The sequence below is a fragment of the Dermacentor silvarum genome, chromosome 2 (genome assembly GCF_013339745.2).
Source record: "Dermacentor silvarum isolate Dsil-2018 chromosome 2, BIME_Dsil_1.4, whole genome shotgun sequence".
Taxonomy (NCBI): Eukaryota; Metazoa; Arthropoda; class Arachnida; order Ixodida; family Ixodidae; genus Dermacentor; species Dermacentor silvarum.
Window position 1 is genome coordinate 33,793,344 of NC_051155.1, and position 8,273 is coordinate 33,801,616.

The window sequence follows — 8,273 nt, forward strand, 5'->3', positions numbered from 1 at the left end:
CTTCGCACGAGAGAGTCGTTGCATACGCCAGCCGCGTACTCACCGATGCCGAGAAGAACTATACAATAACTGAGCAGGAGTGCCTGGCGATTGTTTGGTCCGTACAGAAGTTTCGTCCCTATTTGCACGGGCGTCATTTTACAATTGTTACGGACCACCACGCATTATGCTGGCTCTCCACTCTCAAGAACTTGACTGGACGGCTGGGTCGCTGGGTTCTCCGCCTGCAAGAATATGACTTTGACATTATTCATAAGTCAGGCAAAAAACACCAAGATGCTGACGCTCTTTCTCGTTGCCCGCTTCCTGCGCACCCACTTGACACCTCGGCAACTGCGTCGCAAAGCAGCTCTTCGGATGTCACTTCTGCGCCGGTTTCCTCTCTAGCCACCATAGACCGCCTTTCTCCGGACGACGATCAAACATTTGCATTTCGCCAAAGGGCTGACCCATATTGTCGGCGTATGATAGACCACCTCTCTGGCGCTTCTCGCCCACCTAACGCGCGGCTTCGACGCCAACTCGCACAATTCAAGCTGAACAATCACGTGCTGTATCGGCGCATTTACCACCTTGACGGTCAACGCTGGGTGCCAGTTCTACCACGCTCTCTTCGAGCCCATGTCCTCAGAGCATTCCACGATGACATGACTGCTGGCCATCTCGGTTTCCACAAAACCTACGATCGCATTCGAAGCCGTTACTATTGGCCTGGCCTTTCTACTAGTGTGGCGAGATACGTCGGTTCCTGTTCTCCGTGTCAGCGTCGCAAACTCCCAACCTCTGCTCCTGCCGGCGAATTACTGCCTATTCCGTGTCCTGACGCACCATTTGAGGTTGTTGGTATCGACCTTTACGGGCCCCTTCCTGTTACTGCAGCTGGAAATCGGTGGATAGTGACCGCCATCGACCACCTGACGTGCTACGCTGAGACAACATCAGTGATCACTGGCTCAGCTTCGGAGGTTGCCGACTTCGTCCTTCAAGCTATAATTCTGCGCCATGGTGCTCCTCGAGTACTGCTCAGCGACCGTGGAAAGGTCTTTCTCTCGCAACTTTTAAACGAAGTCCTGCGCGCCTCTGGTACCACCCACAAAACAGCGTCGAGTTACCATCCACAGACTAACGGCTTGACAGAGCGATTTCATCGCACGCTTGCCGACATGATCGCCGTATATATTCAGCCTGATCACAAGAATTGGGACAAGCTTCTACCGTTCGTCACTTTCGCCTACAACACGGCCGTTCAGCGTACCACCGGCTACTCGCCATTTTACTTAGTTTACGGACGGTCGCCTACTTCCCTTCTAGACGTTTCTTTCTTCGATGCTCCTGTCAATCCATCTGCATCGTCTAGCGAAGAATTCCTTTCACGACTCGCCCAGTGTCGCCAGCGTGCTCGCGTCAACACGGCGGCCAGGCAACACGACCGGAAGATCATTTATGACACCCTCCATCGCGTTGTGTCCTTCCGACCTGGTGACGAAATACTTCTATTGACGCCCCTTCGCACGCCTGGTTTGTGCGACAAGTTCCAGCCGCGTTTCATCGGGCCCTACATCGTCCTGGAGCAGACATCACCCGTCAATTATCGCGTGACTCCTGTTGTCGCCGCCACAGACCGCCGTTGTCGCAGCACCGAGGTCGTTCATATCTCCCGCATGAAACCGTTCACGCGGCGGTCTTCGTCGCCTTGACTTGCGGCCAGGATGGCCGCTTCCACGTGGGGGGGAATTAGGGTGGGCGTTTATTACGCACGTCTTCTTCATCTGTATATTATCATCATCATCCTACGTTGCGCGATCCTCATCTTCAGTTATGTGTGATCATCATCATCGGGTATGTGCTTTTGCTGGTTCGCTGCCGAGTACTCGGGCCGAATAAACGTCGTGCCAACAGAGACGCCATAAGATATATATATATATATATATATATATATATATATATATATATATATATATATATATATATATCAGTAACTGGATTTTTCGATGCGCCAAGAGTATTTAGAAGGTAAAAGGTCGGTCCACCGACCGAAACAGTTGGGTAACCAGACCTAAGATAACCGCGAAGTTGTGCTCCTCATATATATATATTATAAAGGGGATTTATTGGGGTTCGTAGCGACAGCGGGTCGTAGGATGCACCGAGCCCAGTCCTCTCGCTCGAGCTTCTGCTGCGCGCTTGATGCTGCCGATGCTGCTGACTCTGCGTCGACGTTCGTCATCTTCCTTACAAGGGCCCCGCGGAAATAAAGGAGCCATCCTGGCGACTTAGTTGTCCGGAAGGACGATAGAAAGGTGATACGGCTTGAGGCGCTGAACGTGAACGACTTCACGGTTCCGACGTCGCATGTCGGACGGCGGCGTGAGCGGCTCAACCAGGTAATTAACGGGTGATGTTCTCTCGAGAACGCGGTATGGCCCGTCGTACTTCGGAAGGAGTTTGGAAGCGAGCCCAGGCGTGTGGTGTGGCACTAACAACCAGATGAGGGCGCCCGGGAGAAAATTGGGAGTCGAGTTCTGGGCGTCGTGAACGGCTTTTTGACGGTTCTGGTCGTCTGAGGTGAATTGGCGGGCCAGCTGGCGACATTCTTCGGCGTGTCTGGCTGCTTCCGGGATCGGCAGGCATTCGGATGGGTCCGGCCGGTAGGGCAGAATGGTGCCGATTGTGTGCGAAGGATGACGGCCGTAAAGAAGGTAAAAGGGTGAGAATCCGGTAGTGGCCTGAGTCGCGGTGTTGTAGGCGTAGGTGACAAACGGAAGAACTAGGTCCCAATTAGAGTGATCAGGTGAGACGTACATGGCGAGCATGTCACCAAGAGTTCGGTTGAAGCGTTCCGTGGTACCGTTAGTCTGTGGGTGATAGGCAGTGCATTTACGATGAACAATAGCGCATGCAGCAAGCAGTTGTTCGATGACTTCAGATAAGAAGGTGCGGCCTCTGTCGCTCAAAAGTTCACGTGGACCTCCATGACGAAGGAGAAAACGGCGTAGTATGAAATTGGCGACCTCCTGCGCTGTAGCATTTGGTAGAGCAGCAGTCTCCGCATAACGTGTTAAGTGGTCTACCGCAACGATGATCCACCTGTTGCCGGTAGGAGTCAACGGAAGTGGCCCGTAGAGATCTATGCCCACGCGATCAAAGGGTCGGGGTGGGCATTGTAAGGGCTGGAGTTCACCGGCGGAGTTGTGCGGTGGCGCTTTGCGACGTTGGCACTCATTACAAGAGCGGACGAAGTTGCGAACGAAATTGTACATTCCCCGCCAGTAATAGCGGTGTCGAAGTCTTTCGTAGGTCTTGAAGACTCCCGCGTGGCCACACTGAGGGTCGACGTGGAACGAGGAGCAAATCTCTGATCGCAAGGTTCGCGGAATGACGAGTAACCATGTGCGACCCTCTGGGGCATAGTTGCGGCGATACAGTAGCTGGTCTCGAATCGCAAAATGAGGAACTTGGCGCCGAAGCGTTCGTGACGCTGGAACTTTCGACGTATCCGAGAGAAGGTCGAACAGAGATGCAGTCCAGGGATCATCACGCTGTGCAGAGGCGATAGTGTCAAAGTCCAGAGATGACAATGTGCACTCGCAGGAGGAGTCGTGACTGGCCTTCGGGGGAAGCGGTGATCGGGATAGCGCGTCAGCGTCGGAGTGCTTTCGCCCGGAACGGTAAACCACGCGGATGTCATATTCTTGAATTCGCAATGCCCAGCGGGCAAGGTGGCCCGATGGGTCTTTTAGCGTCGACAGCCAACATAGTGCGTGGTGGTCGGTCACTACGTCAAAAGATCGGCCGTATAAATATGGGCGAAACTTGCCAAGCGCCCACACAATGGCCAAATACTCCTTTTCTGTTACGCTGTAATTGGCCTCCGCCTTGGTTAACGTGCGACTCGCGTATGCGACGACGTATTCTGTGTGGCCAGGTTGACGTTGTGCCAACACAGCACCAAGGCCTACACCACTTGCGTCAGTATGAAGTTCGGTTGGCGCTTGAGGGTCAAAATGGCGAAGAATGGGTGGCGTCGTGAGAAGACGGCGCAAGGTTGTGAAGGCGTCACACTCTGGAGACCATGATGAGAGATCTCTAGAGCCACCAAGGAGCTGCATGAGAGGCGATATAATTGACGCAAAGTTTCGAACGAATCGCCGAAAGTAATAGCAGAGGCCGATGAAACTGCGTAGCTCTTTGATAGTGGTAGGTTTTGGGAACGCAGTAACAGCACGTAGCTTCTCGGGATCCGGGCGAACGCCCTCCTTTGACACGACATGGCCTAAAATTGTGAGCTGACGAACAGCAAATCGACATTTCTTCAGGTTAAGTTGCAACCCGGCGTTGGTCAAGCAAGTGAGTACGTGCTGGAGGCGGAGCAGGTGCGTTGCGAAATCAGGGGCGAACACCACAATGTCGTCAAGATAGCAAAGACAGATTTTCCATTTGAGGCCACGCAGAACATTATCCATCATTCTTTCGAACGTAGCAGGTGCGTTGCAAAGTCCGAAAGGCATGACGGAGAATTCATACAAGCCGTCTGGTGTAACAAAGGCAGTTTTCGGGCGATCGGCCTCCGCCATCGGAACCTGCCAGTAGCCTGACCGCAAATCCAGCGAAGAAAAGAACTCGGCTCCCTGCAAACAGTCCAGAGCATCATCGATGCGTGGTAATGGGTAGACGTCCTTCAGTGTGATCTTGTTCAACCGTCGAAAATCAACACAGAAGCGGATGGAACCGTCTTTCTTCGTGACGAGTACCACGGGAGAGGCCCATGGGCTCTGTGAAGGTTGAATGACGCCCCGACGAAGCATGTCATCGACCTGTTCTGCAATGACGCGACGTTCCGTAGCAGACACGCGATATGGTCTTTGTCGCAGCGGTGAGTGAGAGCCAGTGTCGATGTGATGCTCGACTGTCGATGCACGGCCAAGAGATGTTTGCGCAACGTCGAAAGAACGGTGGAAGTGCTGAAGGAGTGCGAGAAGTTGAGATCGCTGCGAATGTGTCAGATCGTCGGCGATGAATGGGCTGAACACATCTGTCCATGCTGAGTCGGCTACGGAGAGGGCACTCAGTTCATGAACGGCAGTAGAAGGCATTTCGTCGAGGACGGAGACAATTCGGGTTGAATCAACCGACTCGACGTAACCAAGGCATTCGCGGCGGAGCAGTGATAGCGGCGACGAAAGATGATTGTAAATGGGCATCGTGCTGACACCGGCGGCGAGGTCAAGAGCTGCAAAGGGCAAAGGAAGCGCTTTTCGGGTAACAAAGTGATGAGAGGGCATGAATAAGACCGTCCCGTCGGATATAGCACTACACGAGACCGGTACGAATGCTGAAGAGCACGGGGGAATACAGGTGTCTTCTTGCACGAGAAGTTTAGCGGCAGGATGAGCATCGACCGAGGCCAGGTCACCAAGGTGGGAAAGTTCAATCTCAGCCCGAGTGCAATTTATGATGGCATTGTGGCGTGAGAGAAAATCCCATCCTAGAATAACGGCGTGGGAGCACGATGAAAGAACTATGAACTCAATCGTGTATAAAACGTCCTGTATGGTTACACGGGCTGTACAAGCAGCGGTAGGGCGAATGGGTTGAGCACTTGCCGTTCGAAGCGACAATCCAGACAGAGACGTCGTCACTTTACCAAGCAAGCGGCAAAACCTGGCATCCATAACTGAAATAGCGGCACCGGTATCGACGAGGGCGACTGTAGCGACATCTTCGACAAACACATCAATGAGATTGGCAGGTAAAGGAGGAGGACTTCGGCATGTCGACACTTGCGCAGTTCTTGCCTCAGGAACTGCGTCGTCTAGTTTCCCTCTTCGTTAGAGACGGGTCGCTGACGCATAGGGGAAAGCGATCGGCGACGTGGGGAGGGTGACCGGAAGCGTTCGAAGCGAGGACGGCGATCAGTCTGGGAGCGAGGTGGTGATGGATCGTAGGGTCCGTAAGGCGCACTTGGATCGGGCGGCACATAGGACGCTCGTCGATCGTCATCGAATGCCTGTGATCGGCGGCGGCAGAACCTTGCGACGTGACCGGGATACCTGCATGCGAAGCATATAGGCCGATTGTCCGGCGTACGCCACGGGTTAGCGACGGCAGTGCTGGCCCAGGGAGCGGGAGGAGGAGGGCGGTGCACAGGATGCTGGAAACGTGGTACGGGCGCACTGCGAGGGGCCATTGCAGCAACCGCAGCATAAGTTAACGGTGTAGCCACGGCATCCTGCTGGTGAACAGCTGGCAGCGCTTTCGTGACCTCTTCATGGATCACATTACGGAGAGGAGACGGCAAAGTGCTGGCAGACTCCGGAGTGATGGACACCAGAGACAGCTGTCGTGCGACTTCTTCGCGGACGAAATCTTTGATTTGGGCTATCAGGGAGGCTTGTTCGGGGCCGGTGGTCAGGCTGCAGAGTGACGCCGCATTAGGTGTGGGATGTCGCCTTGTCAGAGCTCGCTGCTTTCGCAATTCATCATAGCTCTGGCACAAGCTGATAACGTCGCCAACAGTGCGCGGGTCCTTGGCCAGAAGCATCTGGAACGCGTCATCATCGATTCCCTTCATGACGTGCTTAATCTTTTCCGCTTCCGTCATGGCAGCGTTCACGCGCCTGCACAAATCGAGGACGTCTTCTATATAGCTGGTGAACGTCTCACCCGTGTCCTGTGCGCGTGTACGCAAACGCTGCTCGGCTCGGAGTATCCTGACGGCGGGTCGGTCAAATACTTCGGTAATCGACGTCTTGAACGCCGACCACGTTCGGATATCCCTCTCATGATTCCTGAACCAGAGACTGGCGACGCCCGCAAGATAGAAGGATACGTAAGCCAGCTTGTCCGAGTCATTCCATTTGTTGTGAACGCTCACCCGTTCATAAGATGACAGCCACTCTTCAACGTCGTTGTCGTCGGTTCCGCTGAAGATGGGAGGTTCCCGCTGGCGAACGGTGCCAGCGCAAGGGACGGGTGGCGATGGAAGAGTCTGCTGGTCGGCGTCCGGCATGGCAGAGGGTAGCGTCCGCGAACGAAGTTCCAGGATGGTAGAGTGGAACGTTACCCAGCACGGCTCCACCACTTATAAAGGGGATTTATTGGGGTTCGTAGCGACAGCGGGTCGTAGGATGCACCGAGCCCAGTCCTCTCGCTCGAACTTCTGCTGCGCGCTTGATGCTGCCGATGCTGCTGACTCTGCGTCGACGTTCGTCATCTTCCTTACAATATATATATATATATATATATATATATATATATATATTGTAAAGAAGAGTGCGTCCGTGGCTCGGAGGCGGGATGGAAGAGGTGACGGACGAAGCAGAGTTGAATAGCTTGCCCAAGGAACGTACGGGTGTTGTGTCTGTTCTCGTCTCTTACAATATATATATATATATATATATATATTCTTTTTATTCAACCCTTAGTTGCCCGTCAGCGCTGGTGTTCCTTCTTTCAGTCTTCCGTCCGCTGTTGCCCTGTTTTATAATGGTTTAGAAGCAGGAAGCAGCTGATAAGTGATCTCGGCTGTCGAAAACAAAGCTAGCTTCCCTCTTTTTCCCTCAGTAAGCTGCGTAAGATCGGGGATTATTCTTTATGTACAGACTTTCTTTTTCTAACGCGAAATTTTGCAGAAGCTGGCTGAAGAACTCGTAACGCAAACGCTTCGCATACATAAACCAAAGAGTGGTAGTCTTCGAATACGGTCGTCTTTAATAATGTACATGTACAGCCTAATCATAACTTAAAACAAAGAGGAAGGTTGACAACTAGCTTTAGTTATATATTTGTCGACTAGTTGACAAAAATTGTGTTCATCAAAGTGCATAAGCCACCTCTCGAAGAAACATTCCTGTACTTAGCATAGCCTTTTGTTTAATAAATTTATGGCTTGACTTTCACGGCCTTGTGTAGTGGCTTCGTCAGGTTCTCCAAGAGGGCATTCACAGTGGCAATTGGCAAAAGTCACGTGACAGGCCACTACTCGCGGCCAAGGAATCAGTCACGCCTACCTATGTCCGCACCGCAAGCGCAACTAACCGATGGCCACATCGATATGTTGCTGCGATTGGCGCCGATCTTTCCTGCCCACACCGCCATCGCCACGTAAAACAATTGTTATCGTTAGCCGGTGTCCTCGTCCTGTCATAATGGTTAGTCTAATAGTGAAGTCGCGCAGAAGGCAAATCAATCAATTAGACACTCCATGAAATTAGTCGTTTTTCGACCAAAGCGACTGTTTGCGACCGTCGCATTGCACCAAACTTGTGCGCGCG